The sequence below is a fragment of the Chanodichthys erythropterus genome, chromosome 23 (assembly GCF_024489055.1).
Source record: "Chanodichthys erythropterus isolate Z2021 chromosome 23, ASM2448905v1, whole genome shotgun sequence".
NCBI lineage: Eukaryota > Metazoa > Chordata > Actinopteri > Cypriniformes > Xenocyprididae > Chanodichthys > Chanodichthys erythropterus.
The window spans coordinates 1,926,253-1,944,066 of NC_090243.1; the positions used below are offsets into that span (position 1 = coordinate 1,926,253).

The 17,814-nt window shown below is 35.2% G+C and overlaps 1 protein-coding gene across 4 annotated transcripts in view; it reads right to left on the bottom strand.

Moving 5' to 3' along the window:
• The window catches only part of tmem108 (transmembrane protein 108), an 83,300-nt gene that overhangs the window by 56,584 nt on the left and 8,902 nt on the right, over positions 1 to 17,814 (bottom strand). Inside the window, exon 3 of one of the 4 annotated variants that reach the window (XM_067378079.1) lies at positions 2,657 to 2,693. The exons of the other annotated variants lie outside the window; for them this stretch is intronic. The gene's annotated coding sequence lies outside the window, so the exon portion shown is untranslated. The remainder of the gene's footprint in view (positions 1 to 2,656; positions 2,694 to 17,814) is intronic. 4 annotated transcript variants of the gene reach the window in all.

Consider the following 17,814-nt stretch of genomic DNA (forward strand, 5'->3'; position numbering starts at 1 on the left):
AAGATCTGGGGGGTGAAAACTTTTGAACAGGATGAAGATGTCCACATTTTTCTTATTTAGTTGAAATATATATATATTTTTTCATTTAGTACTGCCCATCGGAAGCAACAGAAGATACTTGCATGTTTCCCAGAAGAAAAATTAAGTACAATTTACCTTGATCTTCAAATTCAAAAAGTTAATTTAATTTAACTTAATGCATCGTATTTCCTTCTGGAGAATCAGTGAATGTTTGAACCTTTTTTAATAGTTGTGTTTGAGTCCCTCAGTTGTCCTCAGCATGAAAAGATGAATCTCAAAATCATACAGTCACTGCTGGAAAGGGTTCAAATATGCAAAAGATGCTGGAAAACTGAAGAATTTGCAGGACCTGGAGGATTTTTCTGAAGAACAGAGCTCAGTTTAACTGCTCAGAACAAACAAAAAAATCTTGTTATGTTAAAATTTTTCACATTTTCACAGATTCTGAAAGGGGTTTCCAAACTTTCGATCCCCACTGTACATGTATTTTTTTGGTGTTGTTCTTTCTTCTGTAGAACATACAAAAAAATACATTTTGAATATCGTACTGGTTGCTCTTGTCCATGCAATTTCAAAGAATGGGGACTGAAGATGTCCGGCCTCATTAAGGGCACAAAAGCACCATAAAGTATCATAAAACTAGTCTTTAGAACTTTCATTCCCAATTGTCAAAAAAAATATGACTCAGGGGGTGTTTACACAACACTATTTTCATCTAAAAACGGGAAACTTTTTATGTGTTTTGGCAGTTCATTTACACGATAACAGCGTTTTGGAGGCCTGAAAATGCAAAGTTTTTAAAAATGACATTGTTATTGTCTCATTGTAAACTACAAAAACACAAAGTTGTGAAAACAGTGATGTCATTTCCATGCATATTACGTGTTCAGGCACATAGTGTTTCTTTACAAAGTGATATCGCCAACTACTGGCCTCACATTTTTGCATTTTCGCGGATCCGTGTGAATGGGGATTGTTTTGAGAATGTTTGAGAATGTTTTGAGAATGTTGAGATTGTTTTGAGAATGTCTATACACAAAAAAATGCAAAGGAAAAAATGTTACGTTTTTAGCACATTGTTGACGTAAGTTTTCCCTAAAAAGAGCCATTTACAAATCAGACATTGCTACTAATCACATGAAGACATAAGTTTCATTTTAAGGCAGATTATTGTTTTAAAGACAGAAAACTGTTTTCGGTTACAGTTTATTTAAGGTGTTACTGTTTTTACATAAATGTAATTACACAAAATTGCAGTAATTACAGTGTAATTACACAAATAAGTATGTAATAATAATTCACAAAATGTATACTTTCGGGTAAGGGCATAATTTTCTGTTATTATACATATAAGTACATATAACAAGGACAAAATAAAATAAAGTGTTACCCAATTTGCCAACAACAAGTATTTTTCCTAAATCTTCAGAGCAACAGTATCACTCAAGAACAGAAAAAGAAGGTACAAGCGAGTGTATCGCAGGAAAGGCCGCAATCATTACAGCTTGCTAATTTTACCTCTTGACGCACACTCTTGTCACGCTGACAATAGCAGGAACGGAGGCTGCAGAAGGAAGGATGTGTTGTGTTATATTTCGTGCATTGTAAGGGGCTTCCTAACGCTCTACGTTAAGGAGCCGAAGGACACAGCTGCAGAATTAAGAGTAAATGTGTTGAAAAGAGAGGGGCACTGAGGAAAAACCACTGAAGATCAATAAAAAAAACAGGACAGTGAAAGAGAAAGGTGAAGGAATAGTGTTAAGTACTGTAGAGGACAAAACAGTCGAAAGTTTAGAAAACCAAATGCGTTTTGCTCTATCATCTATTATTCTATTTTCCTGTAACCCAAAGCAAATTCAATACTGTAAAACATCGCAATATATGTGTGTGTGTCACTGTCCTTGATGCCAGTCATGACCTTTCCCTGTACAAACAGTTGTAGGTACATTATAGCCATGACATTTCAGTGTAAATGGCTGGGCAAATTTATTAGATAACAGCACTGGACACTGCAGCCATGGCAGATGCTGAATCAGGTCCTCTGGGGATGGGGTAAAATTTACCCCTGCAAGACGTAATAAAAGGGCACAGGTGATTCATATCTGTGCTTATTACTGAGAGTATGTGTATATAGAGACTGATAACTCTGCTTCTGTCACTAAGAAGTTTATGAATAGCTGTTGTTAGAGGGATGATTAAAGCTAGGGTCGGACCGTGGGGAGTTTCAGCTCTGCAATTGTTCTTATAGTGTTAGTTTAGTCAGCTATAGAGGGGATTTAAATAATTTTTGAGAGTCAGACGTAAATGATAATTTGTGAAAAATGTTTTTGAAAGATGTCCCTTAGGCAGCATTTATTTGATCAAAAATACAATAAAAACAAATATTGTTTTTACAATTTAAAATAGCTCCTTTTTATTTAAAACATTTAATATTTTAACAATTAATTTATTTTTGTGATAAAGCTGTTTTTTTTTTTTCAACATCATTACTCAAGTCTTCAATGTGATATGATCCTTTAGCAATCATTTGAATGTGCTGATTTGAAGCTCAAGAAACATTTATTATTATCAATTATGAAAAGCACTTAAAGGGTTAGTTCAGCCAAAAATGAAAATTCAGTCATTAATTACTCACCCTCATGTCATTCCACACCCATAAGACCTTCGTTCATCTTCAGAACACAAATTAAAATATTTTTGATAAAATCCAATGGCTCAGTAGGCCTGCATAGCCAGCAATAACACTCCCTTTTTCAATGCCCAGAAAGCTACTAAAAACATATTTAAAACAGTCCATGAGACTACAGTGGTTCAACCTAAATATTATAAAGCGATTAGAATACTTTTTGTGCATCAAAAATAATGAAATAGCGACTTTATTCAACAATATCTAGTGATGGGTGATTTCAAAACACTGCTTCATGAAGCTTTGAAGCTTAATGAATCTTTTGTTTCGAATCAGTTGTCCGGAGCATGTATCAAACTGCCAGTCACTTGAACTATTTCAAAACACTTATGACATAATGAAGCCTCATTTACTGAAATCATGTGATTTTGGCGCTGAATCTTACAAAAAAATCTTACCGACCCCAAACTTTTGAATGTTATATTAGAGATAGCTATTAAACTGTGATGTCCAAAGGCCAAACCCAACACACATATATCAAACAGTCCATGTGTTTTACCAGCATGTTGCTAATGTACTGTTAAATGTGGTTAAAGTTACCATCGTTTCTTACTGTATTCACGGAGACAAGAGCTGTCGTTATTTTCATTATTAAACACTTGCAGTCTGTATAATGCATAAACACAACTTCATTCTTTATAAATCTCTCCAACAGTATAACATTAGCCGTTAGCCACGGAGCACAGCCTCAAATTCATTCAGAATCAAATGTAAACATCCAAATAAATACAATAATCACATAATCCAATGTATGCATGCAGCATGCATGACGAACACTTTGTAAAGATCCATTTTGAGGGTTATATTAGCTGTGTGAACTTTGTTTATGCAATGATAGAGTCAAGAGCTCGGGAGGGGGCGGAGAGTGTGAGCAATTAAAGGGGCCGCAGCCTGAATTGGCGCATTTCTAATTATGCCCCAAAATAGGCAGTTAAAAAATTAATTAAAAAAAATCTATGGGGTATTTTGAGCTGAAAGACACATGATTGAACTTCACAGACACATTCAGGGGACACCTTAGACTTATATTACATCTTGTAAAAAAAACGTTCAATGGCACCTTTAACAATAGCCAGAAGGAATGGACTGTGATTGACTGCAAATTTCTTACCTAAATTAAGTTGAAGTTTCAAAAGCAGAAGACATTGTTGAATGCAAAACAAACTAACTTCAAAATTGAAGGCAAATGAAGTTAAATTAAAAACAGATTTAGTAATTAACTGAAACTTCCTTAGAGCTTCAGCTCAGGGATTCTAATTAACAGATAAAGGTTCAGTCGGTACACTCTTTTCCAAAGAATAACTTTCTGTTTTGTTTGTAGCAAGCCTTGCTGGTTAACACACATTAACCCCAACATAAAACTCAAATTGCCACCCTCAACAAAACATAAATCATGAGCATAGTGTCTGCTCCCTTAAAATCCCAAAGTGAACCCTTAATGATCCCATAATTATTTGTAATTTTGCTAAATAATGCAAAAACCCCAACAACATTCAAAACCCAGGACCCAAACCCTCATTATGACATCATCACGTCTGGGTCCTAAAACAAAGCAACACTTTAAAGACTGTGTGGGCTTTGATTTGTGTCTTCAGTCCTGACTGCTGTTATTAAACAGCTTTAGCGTGGATTAATGTTGAATCCACAACATCAATCTGACACCTCCACCAGATGCTTATCGTACGAATAATGAAGCAATCAACACGACCACTCAGCCCGTTAATTATCCGATGCTAGCCTGGTCACTGGGGATGCTCTATAGCAAAAATGTATGGTGGGGGGAGGGGGCCATGTTTATGTGTTTTCATGTGTATTCATACACGCTTCAACGAAGACAGACGTTTAATTACACAAAAGATGGAGGGCTCTGGCAAGCCCTCATCAGTCACAGCTGAATTAATGAATAGGTAAACAGTGCGCTAACGTAGCTTTAGCTCATGCGTGATCACACCATAGAATCACTGTTTATTAATGGGATTGAACTAACCAAAGATACTAACAGTGCTGAGGCCACAGGGATTATAACATCAACAATGTAGCATCAGGCTAAACATACTTAACAGCCTCATATGAGATAGTTGGCTTTTAAACTGCCTGAATTATTTGGCTTCATTATACAATATAATTCTACCATATATTTTAAAATAGCTTGAAGCTATTGAAGCTCTTCACTCTTGCTTCATTTAGTATACTCATATGCGAATTAGCCCCGCCTCCACTCATTCACACCAGCTCAGAGACCCACTTGGTCAACTTTTACTCAAGTTACTGTAGTAAATGCTGCACAAAGGTATTGCTCTTTACAATGTTGTACACATAACAGTAATTAATATGACTAGCCTTTTGCTTGACTATGTTATCAAACAGCTAATAATGTGTTGCTAATGTTACACAAACCGTGTTCCTGTTCGACATCCCAGAGTCAGATATCTGTGTTCTAACAATCAGTATCCTTAGAAACGCTTTGAACAACTTAGAACATCAGTGGAGAATGGCATATAGTTCATCATAATAAACATATACATAATTCACCTGCTATATTGCTAAAAGTACCCGATTTTTCATATCAAACAAAAAATATACCAGGATAACCTGGTTTCTCTTGAGACTCCGCTCAGAGCGGTCACAGTTAATGATATGCTAAATCCCGCCACACATTGAAATGATTGGTTACAAGGTAGTTGGTGGAGTAAGAAACACCTGTGTTTGGTTCCAGTTTTAAGGAGAAAAAACTCAGCAATGGTGTTGACTTATGAATTTGCACATGGTTTGTTGGAAAGCATTGTTAAAACACCACATAGACATTCAAATGACATTAAAAACTTGATTTTCACAATAGGGTGTCTTTAATTTCAAAATGCTGTGATAAACCAATCAGAGTCATGAACTGTGTAACAAATATAATATAATAAATATTTATAATACCAACCCTGGCTCACTGGAAAAATGTGCCTGTGGCAACATTTTACAACACTTTTAAGCTTGTTTAGTTTTATCTAGTTGTTATACGCATGTTGTCGCAGTTCGGAAATTAAGGCTGCATCCGAAATCACATACTTCCCTACTATATATAGGTGAAAACTGTATGTAAAAAAAAAGATGTCCAAATTCACAGTACTCCTAAAAGATTAGCAAAAAGTATGTGGATGACCTACTCTGCAAGATTCTGAAGTATGTATACGGACACTTTACGATCCCATGAGGCCACGGCAGAGTATTTGTGAATGGCAGTGAAGCGACACAACTGACGCTGGTAGGTCACATGATAATAACAGCATGGCGAATGTAGTACGTCCAGATTACATTCATACTGCACATATTCATACTATATACAACATACCTTTTTAGCTGTCATGAAGTAATTACTTACTCTCCTGAGTAGGAACTTATTTTAAACATGCAACTTTGGACACAGCCTAAATGTTAATCGAATGAAGCTAAAAGATAAATGTTCTTTTGCATTTGAAAATAGATAACTGGGCACATTAAACCTAACCAATAGCATGAACAAAAGCAAATGTGAGAAAAAACACATTTTGTAATTGTGAATCACGTTACACAGAACCTAAGTACTCTGCATCACAAGTACAAAGCTGTACCGGTCAAGCTATAGAGCAATTACTATACTCATAAAAAAAGTTTTTGCAGTGATTTGATCAGTTCTTAAAATCCACGATCAGTTCTTAAACTCTTTTTTACTGTGAAGAACTTTTTAAAAATCTCAACTTCTCCCACTATAAAAGAACTTGGAAATTTGGAAAGTTTCCATGTAATGTAATGTTTCGTATGTTAAAGGTAATAAAGAATAACACCAATAAAGAACCTTTATTTTTAAGAGTATATGTCAGAAAGCCAAACATTTGGAGCTTGTTATGTTATGTTACAAGTTTTACATGTCATGCACTATGGTAAAAGTGTTTTGAGGTCATAACATATTGTATATTGGGCAAGGAAGAGTGAACCACGCAAAAAAATCTTTATCAATCAATAACCTTCCACTGTGCTCATTAAAAAGTTATTGGTGCTACTAGTGTTCATTTCAGCTGAAAAACTACAGTGAATTGTATTGTATTTTGTATCTAGAGGCATGTTTTTCCAATGAGAGTATAATACTCGCATCTTGTAATAAGTGCAAACAAAGAAACATAAAAGGTTTTTCAGCGAATGAGTAGAAAATCTTCATTGATCACGTATGTTAATGGTTTCAAGGTGGTTTAATATCAAACTCTCTTCAACTTTAATAATTAGGAAACTTCCACCAAATCAAATTTACACATGACTTTTCCTGGGACAATTCTGAATTACAGCCTATTACATAGAGGAAGAATGTGTTGTCCAATATGACAGATTGCAGCAGAGTGGGGCGAGCAGAATGAAATCAGCCAGAGAAAAACTCTGCCAGACAGAATGAATGTCAATGGCTTTGCTCTGCTCTGTTTATGGCTGGTCTAGTTAAATGTCAAAAGCTTTACCCTAGAGAGCCTGTCCTCACTCCAGACTGGTACTGAATTTGTAGGCACCTCACTTCTCCTCTCTCTGTCTGTGTTTTATAACTGATGTTTCACATCCCAGCCAATTCCTGAGCTTCTCAATATATCCACCCTGTAGTCTTAAGTGCTTCATTTTCAAGTTCCAAACAGTCATGGCCAGCCATATTCATTTTTTATCACTCATTTCTCAAGTCTCATATACATTTTCCATTTTCTTTTTCAGGTTACTTGCATGGCTATGGGAACTGAATATAAGATATTTTAAGACTTTTAAAGTAAAAAAAAAAAATCCAGCCTTAAAGGGTTAGTTCACCCAAAAATGAAAATTCTGTCATTTATTATTCACCTTCATGCCGTTTTACACCCGTAAGCCCTTCGTTAATCTTCGGAACATGAATTAAGATATTTTAGTTGAAATCCGATTGTTCCGTAAGGCCTCCATAGGGAGCAATGACATTTCCTCTCTCAAGATCCATAAAGGTACTAAAAACATATTTAAATCGGTTCATGTGAGTACAGTGGTTCAATATTAATATTATAAAGCGACGAGAATATTTTTGGAACAAAATAACGACTTATTTAGTGATGGAAGATTTCAAAACACTGCTTCAGGAATCTTCAGAGCACAAATGAATCAGTGTGTCGAATCTGCTGTTCGGAGTGCCAAAGTCACGTGATTTCAGCCGTTGGCAGTTTGACACGTGATCTGAATCATGATTCGACACACTGATTCATTTGTGCTCTGAATCTTCCTGAAGCAGTGTTTTAAAATCGGCCATCACAAAATAAGTCTTTTTTTTTTTTTTTTTTTTGGCGCACCAAAAATATTCTCGTCGCTTTATAATATTAATATTGAACCACTGTACTCACATGAACCGATTTAAATATGTTTTTAGTACCTTCTTGAGATCTTGAGAGAGGAAATGTCATTGCTCCCTATGGAGGCCGCACGGAGCCATCAGATTTCAACTAAAATATCTTAATTTGTGTTCTGAAGATGAACGAAGGTCTTACGGGTGTGGAACGGCATGAGGGTAAGTAATAAATGACAGAATTTTTATTTTTGGGTGAACTAACCCTTTAAATTTTAAAAATGAGACACTTTAACTAGTTTCCATTTATTTGACTAAAGTTGTTGAGAGCTTTTTCACTGATTCTTTGAGAGATGTATGCTGACAGAGCTCAGTAACTAAAAGGAAACTTGAATCAAAAATGTCTGTACAATCAAATTCAGCACATTTAGCAACAAATCTCTCAATTTCACCTAAAATAAACATCAAGTCAGCTGTTTGTGGCTCTTATTGATAGTCCCTTATCTGCAGTGTGTTGGCACTGACAAGGCAAATTCTGCAAATGTTTTAAGCTGTTTTATGACTCTTCCCCAACCAAAAGGAAATGCTAAGTCATCTCTTTTCTTTCGGGTACTCACCATTCAGAAGAGCTGAGGCGTTAGCACAGGCTGAGCTCCAAAATGCCTGACATCTTGAAATGTATGAACCGATGGGAACGTAACAAGGGAAATGTAGCCTACTGTAAACTCATATTTATAATTCTTGTAGCAGAGAGAATTTCAAAAGGTACTTCAAACAGGATCTTTGAACGTGGAGCCCAAGGCTCAGAAATCATTAGCTGCATACATGTTTAAGGTCGTGAAACTTTGAAAAAAATGTGAGATTTGTGTGCCAGTCATGAATCAGTGTGAATCAATGTGTCTTTCCCAACCAAAGCTTTACACTGAGCCATCACTGTAGGTGACAAATAGTTTAGTGCATATGAATGCACTCTATGTCATCTGTACCTCCCAAATTTGATGTATAACTCTATGAAAAAATACATATGTGTACTGATTTGAAACAGCTGTAATTCAAACACTGAAAATCCAGCACTGTTTAAAGCTCATCATAGTGTTTCACTGTATCCATGGTGATGTAGTTAGTACAGACAGATCTGCTCACACATGAATGTACACAGTTTCTCATTCCCGGTGTGGAAGTGTTATTTATTATTGTCAGCAGCCCTGCATATGGAAATTCATTTTCTCACCTGACGTTCCTCTCTCTATCTTATTCAATATTAATGTCATCTCACATTACCAGCCAGGTTTACTGTATCCGATAAAGAGAAGGCTTTACACCAGCATACTCACAAATGCAATAAAAAACTGTGCAGGTAGAAAAGAAAGGATATGAGAACAAGCAAAATAAAAAAGTTATAAAGAGTAAAAGGGTGACAAAATAGAACAGATTTTAGATGGAAAACAGGGCTGTGTAACCTAACAAAAATCTGGGCTGGTTAATGAAAGGTTGTAGGTTCAAACCCTTCCAAGGGTTGATTCATCAACTATCAACCATGGTGCCATTGCGCAAGACATTTATAAAAGCCAGCATGAAACGGAAGTATCAAAGTATTGTGGGTGCTAGAGTGTAGGGGTGGGTGATTTGACCAAATTATTATTTCACAATAACGATATATATCACAATAGATATTTTGGGTTTTAACTAATTTCTGTTGAATTATAAAAAAGAAGCAAATTACAAACAATAGGACAAATATAATATAACAAAAATATGAATTAAATTAAGTTTTTAAGGTAGGTTTAATTAACATGTAGTTGAAATTAGTACAGAATAATCAAATGTAAAAATAAAATATTGCGTAGTCTTCACTGTATGAATTAAATATCAATTTATTCTTATTAAAACTAAAAAAAGTGTATTTAGTCAAGAGCAGTAAGTTATTTTCTCTTTTGTTTGATTCACATTAAAAGGTTAGCTCACCCAAAAATTATGTCATTAATTACTTACCCTCATGTCGTTCCACACCTGTAAGACCTTCGTTCATCTTCAGAACACAAAATAAGATTTTTTGGGAAAATCCGATGGCTCAGTGAGGCCTGCATTGCCAGCAAGATCATTTCCTTTTTTTTAATGCCCAGAAAGCTACTAAAGACATACTTAAAACAGTTCACGTGAGTACAGTGGTTCAACCTTAATGTTATAAAGTGACGAGAATACTTTTTGTGCACCACAAAAATAAAATAAAATAGCGACTTTATTCAACAATATCTAGTGATGGGGGATTTCAAAACACTGCTTCATGAAGCTTCGAAGCTTTACGAATTTTTTGTTTCGAATCAGTGGTTCGGAGCATGAATCAAACTGCCAAAGTCACTTGAATTTCGAAACTCTTATGATGTAACAAAGCCTCGTTTACTGAAATCACATGATTTCGGTGCTCTGAACCACTGATTCGAAACAAAAGATTTGTAAAGCTTAGAAGCTTCATGAAGCAGTGTTTTGAAATCACCCATCACTGGATAATGTTGAATAAAGTCGTTATTTTGGGGGTTTTTTGGCGCACAAAAAGTATTCTCATGGCTTTCTAATATTAGGGTTGAACCACTGTACTCAAATGAACGGTTTTAAATATTGTCTGGCTATCACCAGACCAAGCTCAATTTAAAATTGAACATTGGTCTGGGGAGTTTGCTATGCATTTCCTACTGCACAAGAGGCGTGATCAACGAGCATTATTCACGCAATTGGATAGTCCTTCAACCAATCAGATCAACGATCCGGGTGATGTACGCAGAGCGACGCGAAAACTCCAGACAGGCTTAGCTTGTATTGGTTTGTAGCATTGATCAGCAGTTTGCAGAAGCAGTAATGGCATCGAGTGATTTTTGCGGGTTGTGCAAAAAAACATGAAAGTGAGTGGTATTTACACCCAGTCGAGTGATTTGTTTGCTAAACTAAAGAAGTCATTTAGCATCATTGAGAGGTTAAAAGGAATTGGATTGATGGTCGTGCGAGAGACGTCATCGTGTTATACCCACCCAGAGCCATAGAAAGAGCTCTGTACCCGCCAATAGCAAGCAAGGTGGCTATAAGCCAGTCTGTGATTGGTTCCCGCAAAAATGTACAGATGCAGCAGAAATGAATGTACGGGTTTCCAGACTGAGTTGCTGGGAGAAATCAAATCACCGGCAGATCAGGCTGGGTTTACCCAGTCTATTTTAAATATGTTTTTTAGTACCTTTCTGGGCATTGAAAAAGGGAATGTTATTGCTGGCAATGCAGGCCTTACTGAGTCATCGGATTTTATCAAAAATATCTTAATTTGTGTTCTGAAGATGAATGAAGGTCTTATGGGTGTGGAATGACATGAGGGTGAGTAATTAATGACTGAATTTTCATTTTTGGGTGAACTAATCCTTTAATGACAGAGCAGCAGATGGGTATATTAGGCTGCTGTCACTTTAAGACCAAATGCACGGATCCATTATACTGACACACATCCAGTTTACACCTAACTGTTTACTTTCACTTGAGACATAAATGGCTGTGCTTACATGAATACTCCATACGATGGGAATTTTGATGTAATTGTGGTGGATTCGATCTTTTAAGCACAATAAGACATGAAAGAGAACTGAATTTGTGATCGCATGCTGAGAGAGGCAGCTTTCTGTGCGCATACTTTTGGTGCTTTTCCGCTGCATGGTATGGCCCAATACGGCTCACTTTTGGGGAGGTACCCGAGTTTCTAAGCAAGCTTTACCAACTCTAAAATGTGATGTGTGATTGGTCAGAGAGAATCACTACCTGCATCACTGGATTTGCGACACGAGATACCAAACCCGCTAGATTTAAATAATCAGCAACAAGTATCATTTGTTTGCACAACTTTTTTTAAATGACTTGCTTTTAATGACCGTCACACACAACTTGAAAAAAGAAATGGCTGTATCGTGGTCAGTAGACAAGGTGGCGGCGCAACTATAACGCTCAGTATAATCCCACCCTCTTTGAAGCGGTACTAAACGGCAGTGGAAAAAAAAACCGAGCCGAGGGGAAAAAAACTTTTTGGCAGTGTGCCAGTCAGCACGAGCACCACACCAAGGTTCTTTTCAGGATATATTGCGCTCTTTTTAACATCAAACACATCCCACTCTTTATATTCTCATTCATGCATTTCATCACTCTGAAGTGTCAATAGTGCTATACATTTACATACCACTATATACACGATATAGCAAAATCTCTAACAATACACATTTTATAACGTGGTAATGATACCATACCGCCCAGCTCTACTAGAGTGTTGGTAAGGTGTTCAGAGTGGGTTTTTAGCATGTTTATCCAAAAAAGATTATAACCACACACCCCTCCAAAATAAAACAAAATAAAGCTGCACAATGTGAAGTATCATTCATGTCAGCTGCTAAAATTGAACAATGAGTGACACATCAAAAATTTAATATTCAGGAGTTAACCTATAGTATGAACAAAAGAGATAGTGATGTCTTGGCAAGCACCTCTAATAACAAGAATAGAATAATAATAATGGATGAGCAGACAAAACAGAACAGTCACCTTTTTAGATCTCAGACATAAACAACAGCGACATATGCTTTTGACATAACTCAGAAATAAGCCACAAGTCAGAGAGGTTGTATGAATTGATTAGATCTTCTCTTTGCACTAGATGAAAAAACACAAGCACACCGGCATAAAACATGAAGCTTTTATCCCCAGCAAGCTCTCATTTACTGCAGGAGTCAGATACGGAATAAATCACAGTCTGCAGTGTGATTGCACAATATAAGAGATTTGAGACGCAAATCTAAAAATGTGTCAAAACTAAATCTCAAGACAAAAATATCTGCACTGAGACAAAACCACAGATTTATTGTAGACTGTTCACACCTCCCTTTAACTAAAATGAGTGTGTCATATAGGTCATATACTATTTAACAAAATTGCATATGTGATTTATTATATATGTATATTTGAGGGAAATATTAAAGTCACCATAACTGAGGTTACATTCTGAAAGGCTTAAAACATAATGAAGTTGCACCAAGCAGCACAAATACAAATGGTATTTGGCAAAGGTCAGAATAATTTGACCCTTCACCCTTCATATGAGGACTTGTTGATTACTCTACCTAGGAAAGATCATTTAAAATGACAAAGCCTTTGTATGACAAAGCCTTTGTGGCACAAAGAAAAGTGAAAAAACAAAACACAAAAGGCAGGAAGACAGCTTGAAAGGAGACCTGTGATGACCTGTAATTTGAACCTAGTGTAGTTTACCTAACACCTCAGCAGGATTTTGGTTAATTCTCGTTACTCCTTAATGCTCTTTTCCTTCCTATTCACAAGATCAAGATGTTCAAAACCATGTCCATGTGCTACAGCTCAACTGAACACTAGGGTCAATCTCGAATGGGTTCACTAATTGTCAAATGCATAATGTACACAAAAATGGTCGAAATCACCAGCTCCAATCTGATTTCTAATTTAATCGCCCTTAAGTATCATATAAAAAGAAATTGTTCACTTGACTTATTTACATGTTCTTGACCAAAATAAGATTTGATGCTGATGGTTAAATATCTGGCTCTACGACATAATAACATAAGATCACATCAAGCCAGTTTTATGAAAACAGCCTAAGCCCCAAACAGTAGCAGAGCATTTCTGTACAAGCAAACCCCCCACTGCTCAACAGATGAGATTCATTTAATCAGAGGTACATCAGGACTATTAGCTTTTCCATCTTTGACATTAAATTCTAGGTTTAACAAGATGAAATAATCAAAAAGTCTTATATGATCTATGAAGCTTGTTATTTAGAGGAAGTATAATTTGCAGAGATGGATTGTTATTTTCTTAAAGTACTTAATGTTTGCGTCCAATTTAATGGTGTCTTATTAGGCTTAAGCTAGTGATCAAGTTGATGCTCTTAAGAGCATATGAGGATCTGTTTGAAGAATTTAAAGAGGCTCCATTTCAAAACGGCAAAATACTCCAAACGACAATTTTTCTTTGAAAGACTAATGGGATGCATTAAATTGATCAAAAGTGTTATAATGTTACAAATCATTTCTGTTTCAAATAAATGCTGTTCTTTTTAACTTTCTATTCATCAAAGAATCCTGAAAAAGCATTAGTTTCCACAAAAATATGAGGCAGCAACTGTTTTCAACATTTTTTATATAAATGTGAAATGTTTCTTCAGCAGCAAATCAGCATATTAGAAAGATTTCTGAAGGATCATGTGACACTGAAGACTGGGGTAATGATGCTGAATATTCAGCAGTCACACTTTATATTAGGCGTCTTTAACTACTGTGTACTTGCATCAAAAAATAAGTACATGTACTTATTTATTGTGTTGATGTTGGATTGCAAAACACTTGTTCTGCTATTGAGGTGAGATACGGCTAGGTTTAGGGACAAGTTTGGTGGTGTGGGTAGGTTTAAAGGTGGGTTAAAAATGAATTACATATGTAATTACATGCAGGTAATTATAATAAAATACTGTAAGTGCAAGGTGAAAACTTGTACACTGTAAAAAAAAAAAATCCCAGTAAAATTTACGGTAAAAAACCGGCAGCTGTGGTTGCCAGAACTTTACCGTAAAAAATACAGTATCAACGTAAAAAAAATCTGTTAAATTTACGGTAAAATAACGTATTTCATTAACTGATAAAATGTTATTCTACCAACCTAATTAAGTACTAATATCTGTTTTGTACCTTTAGAATACACTGACATTCACCAAACACAGTGGTGATAAGAGTCACATGATGAATCAAAGTTCATCACAAGCAGCTTTTCCACAAGCTGAGGAGGACAACACTAACATATAGAAGGTGCACACAGTGTCATTCACACACACACTTAACACCATCATGGTAACATGCATGAAATTTTAAAAATGCAATAAACATTAATTTAACAACATTAGATGTAACATAAAACCCTAATGTACATAACTGATTAGAAAAAAATGAGAAAAACTAAGAAGAAATAGAGTTATTTCAACAAAAATGTATCAAATGTGAAGTGTCACGCAGGGAATTTAAGTTTTTTTCACTGTAAATTTTACAATGAATTGTTATTTTTTAAAACTGTGAATTTAACGGTATTTTACCGTAAAATTACAAAAATATACCGTTAGATCTATTACAGTTATTCACCGTATATAGTACGGAAACTTTCTGTAAACCAATTGACAGTTTTTCACCTCAGCATTTTTACAGTCTTTTACTGTTAAAATCACGGTCATTTTTTACAGTGTATGTATATGTGCATTGTATCAAATGATTAATTTAAATTTAATACATAAAGACACCTAATATAAAGTGGGACCAATTCAGCTTTACCATCACAGAAATCAATTATTTTTTTAAATATATTAAAATGGAAAACAGACTTTTTATGAAGAAATATCACAATACGCCAAACCGTATAACTGCACTGAGAGGAATGATACCAAAACCTCAGCAGGAAATATGATTTGTTTATATCATTAGTGAAATGTAGGTGGAGTCCTAACAGTTAGTACAAATTCAAGGCACTCTGTATCACAAAAGGAGCTCACAGCTGAAAATGACATAACCAACTCAAAATGCAAACGGCTCTATTATACTTGTCTCCTGGCTCACCAGGGAAGGTGCCAACATATCATTTTTTGTTAAGGATTTTGCTTTTGGTACACACATAAAAAAGGGGAAAAAATGATTTCATGTAATCGCATTTTATGTAACTAAACAAAACTGGTGCTCAAGAATAAATAAAATGACTGTCAGATTATCAGAAAAGCAGTGTCCTAAATAAGTTAAACATCACATGAGGGTGAAGCTCATAAAACTTGTCAAGCAGTGTTCATTCTAAAATCAAAAGAAAAAAAAAAACTGTATATAATAAACATACTTGTACATCATGATCAAATTTTTTTAGGGGGATATGCACTTGAAAATGATGTAACATTGCACAATTTTCTTAATACAAAACATTAATTTATTTACTCTTTAAATTATATTTCTTTTGATTTTGGAGCGAACATGCCTTGGATATTTTGTGAGATTCAGCCATGAATACAAAACATTTTAGTGATGTACTTCACAAGAAATCTTTATAAATAACCAAAACAACCTATTTCTTGCTGTTATTGCCATGCTGACTATGACATCATTGAGGCCAAGCTCAATCTCAGTTGCACCTTCAACAACAAGATGATTTCTAAACAATGGCAATGGCAAATTCTAAGGTGGACTGTTAGCAAGGGGGGCTGACCTGTTTATAATTAAGCCCATATATAATCCTGCAGCTTGGGTGGAAGTTGCTGGGTTTGGTCACTACTAAAGGACTAATCAGTGCCAGACACCTGCCAGCATCACATGACTGCTCTGGGTGGGCTACTAAGCAACAGGGGGTAAAGGCAGGATGCCTTCCCCCCCTTCCCAATCTCCCTCGCCCCTCTATCCAGTCAAAGTAAATCCTATTAGCCTTGTTCATCTGGCCCACATAAAATGGATGCAAAGTTGTGTGTTTCTCTCTGATCGTCTATTTCTTTTGATTATTCTCTTTAAAATTAAAAAAATAAATAAATAAAATCAATCAGTTTGTCTGGTATTTGCTATTAAGAGGTACTTTGCAATTGACTTTAATGAGTCTTATGAAGTTTAATTTTTAATTCAAGTCTCAGCACTTTGAAGGAGATGCTTAAAGAGCATTTGTTGTAGGGGAGAAACTGCAAAGACGGTTTCATAAGTGAACTGAACTCTCCTTCAGAGCATAAAATCTACTTTAGAGGGATTTTATAATCTTAAATTAGGTAAGGGAGCAAGAAAATTAAACGGAGCCAATCCTGGGGATCAAGACTTAAGAATACCTTCAGGGGGGATTTTGTCAAGTAGCCTATGCTGAACAACCCTCAAGATTGGGATATCATAGCCAGGTCATTAAAAATGCATTCACCGTAATGCCAAAAAGCATGCTGAAAATATTCCAGACACTGTTCCCCATGACTACATTTATTAATTCATTTGAATTAGACATTGGAAATGATCATTTTGCAATTCTTTCTTTATATAGTGGCTCTAAAAAAGGTATTTAAACATGTTTGGGCAGCCAAGTCACAATTAAAAATGTATGAATGTTGTTGCATTAGATACAAAATATCAACAAAACAAAATAGCATTAATAGTTTTTTACCCTCACAATAACCAACTGTTGACAAACTGATTTTTAGATTTCTATAAAATCAGATGCTGTCAATTGGGAACATTCACATGTACTACTAAAAACTGACAACCAGATTCATTTTTATCTCAACAATATACAGTATGTAATCCAAAAAGCTTCTTTTGTAACATGTGTTATACTTTATCTTAAGCACTGATTAATATTAATTAACTCCATGTACTTGTTATAGGGTTAAGGTTTTGTTTGTGGTTAGTTGCTTACAAAAATGCACAATTTACTGTTATTTCTACAGTAACTACATGTGATGTGTAACTATGTCATCTTAAAATAAAGTGTTACTAATCGTGCTGTCACGTCCAAAATAAAAGTGTTTACACAATATATGTGTACTGTGTATTTATGTATATAGACATACATGCATGTATATATTTAACAATATATATTTTATTAATATATATATATATATATATATATATATATATATATATATATGTATGTGTGTGTGTGTGTGTGTGTGTGTGTGTGTGTGTGTGTGTGTGTGTGTGTGTGTGTGTGTGTGTGTGTGTGTGTGTGTGTGTGTGTGTGTGTGTTTTAAATACATAATAAATATACACAG